The sequence below is a fragment of the Centrocercus urophasianus genome, unplaced genomic scaffold (genome assembly GCF_019232065.1).
Source record: "Centrocercus urophasianus isolate 14NV4802_14NV808 unplaced genomic scaffold, USGS_Curo_1.0 seq_13, whole genome shotgun sequence".
Taxonomy (NCBI): Eukaryota; Metazoa; Chordata; class Aves; order Galliformes; family Phasianidae; genus Centrocercus; species Centrocercus urophasianus.
The window spans coordinates 9,119,839-9,135,108 of record NW_024884475.1 but is presented as its reverse complement, the minus strand read 5'-3'; positions in this window follow the sequence as shown (position 1 = coordinate 9,135,108).

Below are 15,270 nucleotides of genomic sequence, written 5' to 3'. Positions count from 1 at the left end.
TTTCTCCTTCATTGTTATTTGTGCTTTGGTTAATCATTTCTGCTCTTAAGTTTTATCTTCATGCCTTCTCTGTCCACTCCAAACTTTCCACCACTTTTCACTTTGAATACTTTACTTCTGCCTATTTCGTTAAATAGTCGTATCTATTTTTCCCACTGAGCTCCTTTCTATGGACTGTGCAACATAAGTAGTGGTTATAAATTGCAGCAGTATAAAATAAGCACAACCATAGCACAGCTATGTTGCCTTTAGACCAACCCTTGCTCAGATTTTGTGTATCATTTGTAGTTCAGCAGAAAATAGTTTGGTGATTAAAATGTCTCATATGTTCTGTTTGTCCTGTGAAAAATAAAACTAGTCTTTGGAGAGCCAACCTTGGTGATTCTGGAGAGCCAATAGGCTCTCCAAACAACATGCTGTAAGAGTGGAACTGGAAACCATAGAGAAAGAAACTAGTAAAGCAATATTAATGGCACCAGGAGCTCTGGGAAGGTGGAAGAAAGACCTTGAAGAACTAGACAGGCCCGTGTGTAATCAGGACCGCAAGACAGGCACTGTTTTTAAGTTATATTTAACAAGAAGAAATAATTTTGTGCCTTGGCTTGTGGAAATTTTCTGTATTACAGAAAGAGGAAAGAGCACTGAAGTGCCAGAGATAGGTTTATTTGTTTTTTTCAGCCTGAAGAGAATTCCCAGTTTGCCAAATGACTTGGCTATTTTAGCTGGTCATGAATTGCCTAATAACTGGAGATGTGGACTTGATCTGATTTAAGATTAGGTCCTGAAATACCTTTGAATATGTCTCCCTGAAGCCATGGCAAGCAGGGATAGATAAATGTCACAGAATCACTGAATGGTTGATAGTGGATATATAAGATGTATTTATCTTTGATTGATACGCAAACAAGCAGGTAAAACAGATTCAGCTGATATGCATTCCTGAATGATCAGAATTCAGATCATTTGTTTCCTCACTTCTCTCCATTTAATCAGATTAGAAATTGTGAATGTAAAAGTTTAATTCCCCTACCATATATGGTCAAGTCCCTCTATTTCTGGACTATGTCCTTGTGCAAATGGGTGATACAGGATGATCATGATAACAAGGAGAAATTTTTGTGTTTAAGAAATGAAAATATCTATAGAATTATATGCTGAATATGATTTTAATTTGATCTTTTTCTGAATGCTGGTCTTGAATGTTCTGTTTTTCTACCTAGTCTTCTGATACATTCTATATGCTTAGGATAGAACTATGTTATATGTACAGTAATAATTTTTCTATTTATTACGTATTGGAAGAAACTTTGAAGATAATGGAAGCCCTTAGCAAAGCAATGAATTGTGATAGACTGCCTCAGCTGATTAGAACTCGCCATTACCTTGCTTATTCACATTTTACAGTTTTCACTTCATGTCATTTCCTAATAAAGTTACTTGCATTCAGCCTCTTTTATAGTATGTACAATTAGAAAGAAGAACATGACGTAGAATTAAAATAGCCTTTCTTCCCTCTTACTGTTTAAGACTGTAGACCTACATTTTGGACAAGTGCATAAATTTTGCATTATAGCATGAGAAGCAATTAATCCCATTAATAAGCAATAATTCATACAATTCAGATCATGGGCTGTCACTAGGAATGACTTCATTAGCCAGCTTTTTACCCTAGGCTAAAAAGTCAGCTTCATTAATTCCGTAGAAGGCTTATTTTCTTCTCTTGAAAAAACACAGTCGAACTCATTTAAAGAAATACTTCTCTTAACTAAAGATACCATCCAAGGAAAAAATTATTCAGCAGCAAATTGCCATATATTTTAAAAATATTATAAGATCAAACATTTAGATGATATTTTTGTACCTAATACGTGTCATCAGATAAGGAGTCCTTATGAATAATGATTTTTTTTCACTGTGAAAGATCCCAGTTGGAGTCCAGATTTGATAATGAGCATATCATGCTCACAAGGATTTTAATATACTTATTACAAATCATTTTAATGATGTATTAACTTTTAATTAGATCTGTACATCAAATTAAATACACGGTGAGGTGAATATAATTGGACTGAGAGGAGAAACTTGGGCAGAGGTTCCCTGCATTAATTTTATATCTTCTGAGCTGTGACATTAGCACACATTTACTGAACACCTTTCCTGCTACGTTACATCCTGGGAGTTACAGTCCTAATCTGCTTCACTGAATTAAGGAAGACAAGCCTTAGAGTAAAATGCTGCTCACCAGCCTGTGACATTTGAAAACAATCCACGAAATAAATAAACATTTTCTAATGAAAAAGCTGAAAAATGAAATAATGCATTCTACATAGCCAGAGAGCTAGCTTGTCCTTAAAACTGTTATTTCATAAGACATGAGTGAAACATCGTGCATTTCTCTTGTTTGTGCATATTCTGGGGACTGTAAATGGTCTGTGAACTAGGAACAATAAAATAAATATGTCAGTAAGCCAGAATTACTTTTATGCTTTAATAATAATAAAGCACTCTCTCTCTATTTATTTTCTTCACCACTTATAATGGGTTGGGTAATGCCCTACCAGGCATGACACTGAAAGCTTTCCATTATATGTCCTTAATACTCAACTCTTTCATTATTCAATATGTCTGAATATTCTAATCTGCTCTTGAAGGAAAAAGTACAACAATATCACAGCCCAGGACAATTATGCCACATTTTTATTAAATTAACCATGGGTTGTAAGTTTACCTTAATGACCACAAACATTTCCAAATAAAGCCAAGAGTGTTCCTTGCTTGATATTTTCCAGATGAAAGGCTTGTGGATTTTATTTTCAAAGGAAATTATTATTTTCATGCTGCTATATACTAATGAAGTGGTGAGAAATGCTTCCCCTTATTGAAATGGCAATGGTGTAGCAGCTGTGATGCAAACACCACGCTGGATGAGCAGCAAATCTTGCAGTGTAGAATTGTTCCAGTAAACGTTAAGTGATTTGAAAAGACCTGACAGGCGAGAACAGCAAGCCCTGGAGTCATGTAAAATGCAAGAGAAATACCACTTTATGGATGCTTTATGATGGCTTCAGAAACAGAAACAACAAACTAGCTATTAAAATATAATTTAGCAATAATATTCTTTCCAGTTTGAAAACTATCAATGTGATTTTTATTTTTTTTATTTTTTTTTTTTTACATTCAAGAACAGTCTAAGGTCTGAAGATATGTTCTTATTTCTTATAGATGGCTACATTTGGTTGGAATGTATGGAAATAACATTCAATTATATGCTACATTGGTACCAGTCAGAATAGCTTATAGCAGGGGAGGATCTTTTTCCTCCTGCTCTTCTCTGTGGTGTATTCTTGAGTGTATTTTAATAAATCCTTTGAAAATGGATAAGTAAAACTACTTAACATCCTGCAGAAAGTGTTAAGAGCAAAGAATATGAATATGTGGTAATAAGCCTATTAATTAGTTCCTTCAGCTCTGCCTTCTGGTCATACAGCATTGTTAATTCAGAAGGCTTACAAATGCTGGAGTCACAGACGAGATGTTTCTGATGCAGCCATTTTGTAGCAGCCACCCTCGACCTCATTCTGAGGCTTAGAATCAAGAAACAGAGTATCAAGCTGAAATACTGAGGGATTTAAGGTAGGCTACATAGAATTTATATCCTTGGACTTTGGCCAGCCTACTGAAGTTGTCACTCTGCTAGCAAAGAGCGCCTGGGGATTCTTAATGATCAAACATGGTCATGACCTCTGTTTTGCAAGTAATCCAAAAAACAACACATCCAACATAGCAGTGATCCTCCTCACCAAGCAGAAGCACTGTTGGAGGAAGGACTGCTGTGAGAAAGCATTGCTAATATGCAGCACTCCACAGCTTAAGGAAAGGAGAAAAAAAACAACAACAACAAAAAAAAAACCACCAAAACAACAACAAAAAAACTGTTAAGGAGACTCGTGCCTCAGCCTTTATGCACCACTGCCACGAGGCTCGGTGTTGCAAATTGTCAATGCCATTGACCCCACTTTTGTGAAGCACTTCAGCACATGCTTAACTTGGAATTAATAAAGCCGTCAGAAAATGTCACAGCACACTGCAGACCTTCCATTCCTGCCGTTGTATTTTCCTAAGAAACAACCAGTTCATGTTGTAGATTCTTTTTTAAGGAGCTGGGAAACCTTATGTCCTATAATAGTGCTGTGAATTGATGAGAAATGGTTTATAATGTTATTTTTCTATTCCGATGTTCACTCAGTAGAATAACCCTCAAACCACAAACTAGGACTGACATTTTGCAATGCATTAATGCAAAAGTTCTGAGCACCTGCAAAGCTGAGTGTGCCTGCATCTGCTTCCTGACTGCAAAGTGTCCCTCCTTCATCAGTTGAACTCATTTCCAACCTGAGGCTCTGGTAGGAAATGCATCAGGTGTCCAATGAACAAAGGCTTGAGGAGTGCTTCTTTCCCAGGTACTTGGACATTAGAATGTATTCTCTTATGAAAGACTCCTGGGTGACAGCTCTGTGGGTCCCTTTTGCTTCAAGTCTGGGTTTGCTACATTTTCCTCCAAATAACACAGTATTCAGAGAGCAAATGAGGGAGTTGAGCCTTGGATTTGTAGCACCTAACTTGAAGATTATCTGACAGCTTTATGGTCTGCTTCATGTTATGCTCCTAGGCGGATGATTACCTGAAAATTCACAGAAATTGGATCATAGGAATAAATTTTCATTCTTGTCTAGAAGACTTTAGAATATCCAAGCTAAAGTTAATGGGGCGGTAGCCACAACAGAGGCAAGAAGCTGACTTAGCTAAAGGTTTTACTTCTCTTCTTCCTGTAGTGACCTCAATCTGTTGCCTGTCAAGAGTGGATGATCACTATCAGCATTGATGAATGAACTGCAAAAGAAATATTTATAGATATTCATATTGTTTTTATTTCCATTCCTTCACTCATTGCTACCCCTCCTTCATCCACCCAGCCAGTATTGTCTTTTATACATTAATTCCGAGTACAAATTCTTCCCCTTCCATTTTTCCTATAATTTTGTGGTCTTTGAAGATAATGACCACATCTGCTCTTTAGTTATCAAGTATGTTTCCTATTTTAACTATTTCCTTTATCTTCTTAAGTATCACCTACAGATCTGAAGTTTGGTTGCACTGATTTTTTCTCATCTCCACTTTACAAACTGTGACTTTGTTCTGGAGAGTGTTTTGCTCTTTCTTCTCTCAGAGATCCTCATCTCTTTCTGTCAGTTGTTATTACACAGTTGCAATTTGGCTGAAACAGAGAAAACCCCATTGTGTCTTTAATCTTATCTATTTCTGCTACTTTTGTCCTTTTGATTATCTCAGGACACTAATGGAATAAGACACCCTACTTACTGTACTTACTATGACTCCACTGTCCGGATTTTTTGATTTTTTTGATTTTTGGAAGCAACTCAGAAACTGAATATACAGAGGCACAGATTCTGCCTTTAATAAAATAATATTAGCTATGCAATAAGTCACAGATAGTCTCACAGCACCTCAGAATTCCTCAGAATAGACTGAAGCACAGTGAATATGGACTCTGAAATTCTTTATTTTTTTTCTCCTTCCTTTGCTATGGGTCATCTTGCAACCCTATGTGGTGGTGAAGGTGAAAGTTCTTGTGTCCTGACTTTCTACTGCCAGATGTTAGTATTTTCCATCCAATACATGCCATGGTCTCTCTTCTGTGACAGAAAGAACACCAGAGCCAACATAACAGCAAGTCTCACCTCTGTGAGGAGCTGACAATGAAATGGAAACTTTGCCCTGGGACTCATAGCACTGCAATTACTTTTCTTCATCACCTACCATGTCTCTGGACTCAGACTAAAGAAAAGATGTGAAATTTGCCATAGTTTTGTATAACAACTTCTCTTAACTTCCTCACCATGCATAATCTCCTGTGATATGTCAGAATAAGTCACAACAGAAAACATACTGTATGGGAACTACTGAGTCACGGCCTGAACCTCTGATTGATCACCTGAGGCGAGCCATGAGTCAGCCAGAGGAGCACAGGCGCAGGCAATTCACCTGTGCTGCCAGAAGAGGTGGAACCAGGCTCCACCCCTCCTAGACCTATTTAAGAGGTGGCTACCAGTGAGGAAGGATCTTGTCTGGAGATCCCTCCTTCTGGTGTTTTGTGAGTGAGCCCAGCATAAGGGTAAGCCTCCCATTTATTTTGTTATCATAATCTTCTTTGCCCATCTCTCTTGTTTATTTTGTGATTGTAACGTCTTAATATCCATTGATTATACACATACACTGTACATACCCAGAGGTGGGATCTGCCTGTGAGAAGTTAGGCTCTGACCTATTGCACTTTGCAAGGAACATACTTGCTCTGACTAGAATCAGATGCCTTCTTATATGCAGTGAAATCACAAAGCTGGTTACTTGAATTTCCCTTTCCACAACATATAATTGGCTTCATTTAGAGTTCCTGGGGTGGAAAGAAGAGGTGCACAGTATCTTCCATGAGATGCAGATAACACTCTAAGTTAAACTTTGTGAGTTGAGGTTTTTTGTGTTTTGTTTGTTGGGGGTTTGTTTTTTTTTTTTTTTTGGGTTTTTTTTTTTTTTTTTTTTTTCAGTTTCTGAAATGAAAACAACTGAAATTTAGTTTCTGAAATGAAAACAAGCTTATCTGTCTACATGATGCAATCATAGAGAGCTTGCATTTCTAGGATGTTACATAAACTCATCATACTGCCTGGGCTGTTCTGCATGCAGCTGTCATTTCAGAACAGAAAGTAAGAAAAATCCCTCGGCTCATTTCTAAAATTCAGACCTAAGTGCGTGCACTGCAAAGCCCTTCTCAGAAGACATTTGTCTGTCATCTGTTTTTCCAGGGCTCTTTTAGCAGAGTTTCATCCAGCCAACACATTGTTCTGCCATGCAGAAGCTGATCTCCAGGAAAAAAAAAATATATATATATATATATATAATATATATTTGTGCATGTAATATATAATATATATATATATATTTGTGCATGTTAAAAAATTAGTGTAAAGGTTTATATGTCCCTTCATTACAGCTTCATTTCATATTCCCTTTGTTGTCCATAGCATAATAAATTCATGATGTAGTCCTGTGAATGTCATTGTAATTTAGCATTAGTTAAGCACTGGTTAATAGACCCTCACCATGTTGCTACTCTGCATATAATGCATACAGTCACTGAATAGAGATTTGCTCTGAAAATTTTGCCGACCTCTGAAAGGTTGTTTTATACTTACACTGATAGCTAGCACTGTTGCACATACCAGTCAGAAGTAAGAACTTACAGGCTTTTTTTCTGAAGTCACTGATAATGGATTTGAGCCCCTGTTTTGTAAGATGATTAAGGTATTTGTTGTTGCCTTCTTTTTCTTCAGAGATTGGTATTGCTCAAGTACCACTTTGCAACACTTCCCATCAAACAGGCAACCACTGAACATAAACAACAGGAACATGGTCCTCCTGGGATTGACAGTTCAAAGTCAGTTGCATAATATCACTGCTACACCACATTTTAGGGTCCCTACTTGGCAAATATGACTGCTGTTATTGGTTATTTCCTCCTTTTTACGTCACTGGCACTGGTAAGATATTTTCCAATAGTTTGTTCTCTGGTCTCTCCCATCTGCCCCAGGCAGAAGCAGGAGACAGACCCAAAAGGAGTGTCTGAGGTTCTTGTATGAGTTTCCACTATTCCAAAGCTTCTTCCTGAATTTCAGGAACTTCTATGTCCCTCTACACAGTAGAAAGCCATATTTCTTCTCAGAGAAAGCCAGGAATTTTCATCATCAAAAGGTACAAACGTTTATTGAATTAAAGGTTGCAGCCCAGAACATTTCTTGTCAGGGAAACAGCTGACATGACAATACTTGTAGACAGAACTCAATGTGACACAGTGAAAATTCCTAAAAGAACACATTTTGCATTCTTTTAGCCTGTTTCTACTTAGTTCAGGAAATCTCTCATTCTTTTTCTTCATGACTCCATTAAATTTTATCTCCATGTCAGTGTTCAGTGTATGGAAGTTATTAGCTCACAGAAAAGCAAAAATGCAAGACCTCTGTGATGGCAACTGAGCAGTGGAACAGGTTGCCCAGAGAGCCTCCTTCCCCAAAGATATTCAGAAATTGTCTGAATACAGTCCTGGGTAACATGCTGTTGGGAAACCTACTTGATCAGGGGTTTGGACTGCATGATCTCTAGAGGTGCCCTCCAACCTCAGTCATTTGTGACTGAATTCATGGCTTCATTGAAATAGGATGTTTGTCTTTAATTAATGCTGATCGTGGTTAATCTCAAAGTGTTCTTAAAACTGAAAATATGTCTCTGGAAAATGTCCCTAGCCCAGCTCAGGAAAAGTCAAAAGTTCTGGTTTGATATCATGGTTGCTAGTTGAAACTTTGAAGTCAGTCATCTCTGGCTAGTCATCATTGCAAAACTTTCCAACTCTCACAGCTATGAAATGATCCTTTGGAGACACTTTTAAAGTGTGCGAGGGGTCCTTAATACATATTTCTGTCTGTATTTGTAGCTTGTGTTTGGACTGACTGTATACTAAGCAAGAAGATAACTTTTTGTTTTTTTCACCACCTAAATAGGTTTTCAGGTGAGACCCTTCTTTACTGGCAGCTCTTCTAGTATAGAGATATTTTTTTCCCTATGTTTTGCAGAAAGTGGGGCATATCTCTGCCAAATATTTACAAACTTGTCTTTTCTATATTAATACAAATCATCAGTGGCAGCATGCAGTGAAGGTACCTAGTGACAGTCAAGGTAACATACAACAAGCTCCATTGTGAGCTGTTTCCTACAGTTTTGAAGGAAACTAACATATGAACCACGTTTCAGAGTTATCCTGCATTTGCGTGACCTTGGTGTATATATAGCTTCAAGCCTGCAGAAGCTGGTAACAGCTCAGATTGAATGTGAAAGTGAATGTGCAAGACTGCTCTACAAAGTTGTTTTCAAAGTAACAGCCATTTGTTTTGAGCTTCCTGGTATATGAAAATTAAATATATTTGAAATGTTCTTTGTATTATCTTTAATGTGGACAAACTATGCTGCTTTAATTTTACACTGTATCGTTCTTTGGAATCTCTGTTCTGCATGGATGCCCACATTTCAACACAAGTCCATTGCTAAATTTTCTTTCGAAGTTCTTCTATTACTATTAATTCCATCTAGCAATGCATTATTTTGTGCAGGATAAAAATACAAATTTTCTATTCAGCATTTCTTTTGTTTGGTTGCTTTTCCTCTGTTAGACTAACATCAAAATAGTTAAATTTTCCATTTTCAAAATCTTTCTCTATGAACATTTCAGGTCAGAGGTACTTCACTCACTGTGTTTCCCCAGTGCTTTCACAACAGATCCATTGTTCTGGATGTCAGTGCCCTGCCACATATCCAGTCATCCCCCAGAAAAATTTACCAAGCCTGGCTTAATCTAACTGCTACAGAGAAGAGATTCTCTGCTTTGTAACAGCAAAGTGAATTCTTTTAGCTACAGGAACCCAGGAAGAAGGTCAGTCTCTCTCTGCCTAAAGAAACATTATTCTTATCTGCACTGACAAATTATTAAAAGGCAAACATAAAATTAATCATAAATTAATAAAGCTAAGAGTGAGAGTTTCAATTTTTAATTATATGAATACCAAAAAACACAATAAAAAGTTAATATTTTATTAATATAATTATGAGGTGAAACTGATGAGCTGAAGAAGTTATTTAGTGCAGACTAATAAAGCAGAGGTTTGATCTTCCACTGGTTCTTCTATGTCCGGTTGTTTTAAAATTAAATATGGACAGTTAAATCCACAGAAGACAAACGATTTACAACAAGAAGTTCGCAACAACTTGACAGAAATATCTACCTACATTCTTACTCATAAAAATGCGCATCTCTGCAGGAAAAGACAATGTCTTGTAGCAGAGATGACAGAAGAAAAAGAGCGGAGAGTGTTCATGAACTGCAACCTACTGTAGAGAGCCTGCTTTAGCAGGGAGGTTGGTCAAGATGATCCCCATAGATCCCTTTCAACCCCTATGATTCTGTGATTCTTCAGAAGATAATTTATAGCACCCTGTCTATTACTGCCCAGATATGACTGTGTGTGACTTTCTTGTTACACAAGCCATGTTATCTTGCCTGCTGCCCATGCACCAAGAACAGAAGCTCCTTCATGGATAAATGCCTCATTTTTAGAAAGGCATTCAGTTTTGATTTGAAAATCTGTGTTAACAAGGAATTCACTGTGACGTTCATAAAACTGTGACAGTGACTATAAAAGGCCACCTCCTGCCCCTCAGAAAACAACTTCTTTTATAACTGAATCACGAGGTATAAAGCCATGGAGAGCCACAAGCCACAAGAGAGGAGAGCTGGACTCTATTCATTCAAACATTCAGATTTCTCTTCCTCCTATGCTCTCTACGTCAATCTTTGCAAATTCATCCACGACATCAACATCATTTCTGCATCAGTTTTAATTCTCATATCCCTCTTCTCACACACATCCCCATTTTGCATATTCTCTTCACTCAGCTTTGTCATTAAACTTTAAGTATCCTTTTGACAACAATCACTAAAAATATTTCTCTGTTAATTTTCTGATATGGTTGCAAAGTTAAGAAATAAAAAGTTCATCTCAGATTGTTCAAGCTCCGCATTTTCATCACTTTTTACTTCCCAAATAATAAAGTCTTCTAAAATGTCATTTAACAGAAAGAAGTTTCTTCTTCTCTTACATAGCTCACCTGTTTTCTTCCAAGCCTAATAAAGAGCTGCTAAAAGTTTTTAATACTTTTTGAAAAATATCTTTCATCTCTTCACCTCTATTTTTATTGTGACTGCTTAACCACCTATGCTAACATTACATTACACCTAGCAGGGTATGGGAACAAATTTTTTTATATTGAGGACCGTGTAGCGCTCTTGAAGCCTGTGGGCCATTACCCTTCTTTAACCATTTAAATAATACAACAGTTGGCTTCACCAATGGCTCCAGAGCTGGGTTCCAGTCACAATCTGTGTTAAAGTACAGGGATGAATGGATATGGCTTAAGTATACAGATCAGTCACAGTTTTGAGTTCATGAATGTAACAAAACCAAAACGTCCTCTCATCAAGAAATTGAATGTTTATCTCAGTTTCACATCTTTCCATGCAAACTTTCTCCAGAGCACATTTCTTTCGTATTTCTTGTGGAGCTAGATTATAAATCATTACAAATTCTGGTTTTATAATTACTAAAATAACAATCTAGTGTTATTGCTTTCATCTGTCCACTGTGGACATAAACATAGTATAATCATAACCACATTTCTTATTCTTTCTCCAACACTTCATTTGTATTCATGATTTGTCCCATGTAAAAGCCATAAATTTGTTCTCCGTGTGAAAGCATATGGCCCTTAGAAGAGAGAGAAAACAGTACAATGTGGGTCCAATTCAGAGTGAAAAATTATTCCATTATGATCAAGACTTATTAAAAAAATCCATCACTTCAATATCTTAAGTAAAGGTAATATAAAGTCATATAAGACTTGTGGGACACTTCAATCCAATTCCAATTTTAAAAAGTAGTTAGCCCTTTAAAAGCACAACAGTTTCTACAATCCACCAAATTCTAGGTAATTAGGGTTTTCAATCATGACAGTGTTCTTATTCTAATGGCAATTTTGGCAAATAGCAGGTAATTACAGCTCATTGAGGAACTACATTCTCACTTGAGACCTGCCATCACCACTCTAATTGCTTCCCAGTGAAACAATGGTATTTTTGTTCAACTATCATCTTTTGCTATTCTGCAATTGCGACTGAATGCCGCAAAAAATTAACTTCTCTGCTCTAACCTTAATAAAGCTTTTCATGGCATGATTATAAAATACTACCACATGCATTTTTCTCTTGCACTTAAATAAGTGTTTATTCATATCGAGAATATAAGACTGGATTTCTGAGCTGAAACTCTATGAAAGTTTAAAAATGCAACATCCTTAAAAGTTGCTGGAAGCCTTACAAAGTACCTTATAGGATTAATCAAAGATAAACACCATCCAAGAGCTTTTATATTCAAGACAGATTCCATAGGATCTTCCATGCGTGTAGCCAAGTGGATGTTTTCAAAGAATCTGGATTCTACTACCAAACTATAGATTTTCATATGCTATCAGTGTTCAGCTGTTGCAGATAGGACTGGCAACACCAAAATCCGAAGTGTTCTATTCTGCACAGACAACAAAAGGAGGAAGAGAATCAGCCCTGCAAGAGGCTATTGGTGGCCACTCCCATATAGGAATCTTTTGAATGGTCTTCATGTGTTGGTATTTTTCACCAGGCTTCCAGATTTATCACCAAAACATACAACCTGCCATTCACTTGTCATTTTTCAGTGACTCCACAATATCCCTCACACTAATACTAATACTATATGAAATAAATAAATTTGGTACTCACTTGCCCTTCTTGGCGCTGAATGGTACATGAGCATCCTCTAACATTTCTGTAAAGTCAGTAATTTTTCTTTATTTTTCCTCATTAGTTCTTTTTATCCCTTTCCAAAAGCATACATTTAGGAAGATTTATACTAATGCTTTTACTTCTTGGAAGAGCCTAAGAAAATACCTTTGGCCTGAATATGTTAATATTTTTGCTTTCATGGCCAGTTGATTTATCCACTAATTTAGGCAGGAGAGGAAAAAACTGTTCTGTAAGTGCACATTTTCTCAGTGCCCTGCACTGTGCCTGTACATATTGCCATGGAGAGAATATTTTGTTCTCGAGGGAGCCATGAAGTCCTGATTTCTTATGAGTTTGCTATATACCAAGGGAATTCCTTAATCTGGCTGAGCAGTACTTTTTCCAAAGCCCTATCTTGTCTTACAGTAGCTAAGTATGAGATCAAAGAAGCATAAAACTATGTTCATATCTGCAGTTTGCAGAATCAGAGAATCGTACGATATTCTGGGTTGCAAAAGACCACAAGAATTGTTGAATCCAACTCCTGGTTTCACACAAGACCATACAAATATCAAACTATATTTCTGAGAGCATTCTCCAACACCCATATATTCTGTTGGACAGCTTTAGATGGAAGAAATCCTTTCCTGTTCCAGTGTGATTTTTCGGTAGCACAAAGCAGAGTAACTGTGTTTGGCCCATCTGCAAAGTTGGACTCCCTTAATTTATGTACCAGCTGACACAAACATGCTCTACATAAATGAACCTAGCCGTCAGTTATTATGGCTAACTGCACAGCCAAGACAAAATCCAAGATTAATTTATGTTAATTGTTAAATTGCTTGTTCCATCCTTTCTGAAGGGCATAAAGATAATCATTTTCTCTTAAATTTAATTCCAGTGTCTTGTGAGAGCTTTTCATGATGGATTGAGGACAGTTCAAACCATAGTCAAATCCTGATCTGTTCCTGTTCAGTGTTAGGGAAACACCAAGGCACTCCTTCCTTGCTGGTAGAGGGAGACCTCCTCTTCTGTCTCCACCAACGATAAGGATCTCCATTTCTTATGGGACCTGGTATGAGATGAGGTCTCAAAGTACTCTGAGGAAGTTTTGTCCATCTCTAGAGAGGATTAGGTCTGCTGGAAAATTTTCTGCCTGTCCAGAGAAGGGCAACGAAACTGGTGAGGGGTCTGGAGCACAAGTCTTATGAGGAGCGGCTGAGGGAGCTGGGATTGTTCAGCCTGGAGAAGAGGAGGCTCAGGGGAGACCTCGTTGCACTGTACAACTTCCTGAAGGGAGATCGTGGTAAAGAGGGATTTGGCCTCTTCTCCCAGGCAACGAACAGAAATGGCCACAAGTTGTGCCAGAGGAGGTTAGGTTAGATATAAGAAAGAACTTTTTCTCTCAGAGAGCGGTCAGGCACTGGAATGGCCTGTCCAGGGAGATGGTAGAGTCACCGTCCCCAGCAGCATTCAAGAAGCACCTGGATGAGGAGCTACGAGATATGGTTTAGTGCTTATGGTACCAATGGTAATGGGAAGACGGTTGGACTACATGATCCTGAAGGTAGTTTTCAACCTTGCAATTGTATGATTCTATGGTGAATTCTCTAGTGCTACTCTTCTCTAACACCACTGGCCATTATACACTTCTCTTGGAATTGATGTGCACAAGAACAAAACCTGGCCTCTGTTTTTCATGGAGTTGTTCATAACTTATTCTTCGCTCAGCTCATTTGGATTAAATGGCCCAGGACTCCAGCATCCTAAATGGCATCATACTCTCTGGATTTAATTTAACTTCAAAAAGTAAATAGCCTGTTTTGTTTTGACGTCAAAATATTTCTGATGCTAGAGTGGCTGATATCTGAGGGATTTAGCCTGCAAAGCCCAGTTGCTGTCAACATGCCCATTTTTAAAGCCAAGTATTTAAACTACTTTCCAGAAATATATGACAAACTACCCTCCTTCACAAATGCATAATTCTTAACATTCACATTGCTGGTACAGAGCCAGAAGTGCTGGGCTAGATAATGTTCATTAGGACTCCAACTGACTGTTAAAATCAATGGGGGCTGTTTTTCTGTCTGTAGCCATAGAAAGCTGGGATGAATAGCTGCACTGAGCAGTGCAGTACATGTATCTCACCTGGACATACGTCTCAAAGATTGCTCAGAGGATATACAAAAGAGTATGTGAATATGGTGGTAGTTTTCCTGGGAAATGCCGCAAGCTGTGTTATGATCTTCTGTTAGAGATGATATGTACTGAGAACAGCAATTTTGATTCCTTAATTGAAGCCACAGCAGTGGGCAATTTAGTGCTGAATCACCCTGGTCCTAAGCCACATCACACATCTCAGAAAAAGGTCTCATTATTAAAGTCCACAGCACAATTCCCCATTTTCTAATCTCTTGGTTCACCTTGGTAGAGCTGGTTCCAAAATAATGCTTCCAGTGAATAGTTTAATAAAACAGGCTGGGCTGTGAATTTGAAGTGGAATGCTTTTGCTTACTGTTAAAACATTATTTAGTCTATTTTTTTCTTTTTCTAAATATGGTGAAAAGAGCTAGGAATAAGACTTTTTAAATAAGTAAATAAATAAACAAAAAAATCTTCCATGTTAAAATGGAAGATTTGATTAGATTGGAAAGTTTCTGCAACTTTTTTAATTAAAAAAAAAAAGTTTTTCTCAGAAAAACCATGGTGGAAAGGACAAAACTGGCTGAACATATCCTCTTTTCTTCCTCATTCTAATGCCAATACCTGATAATTCA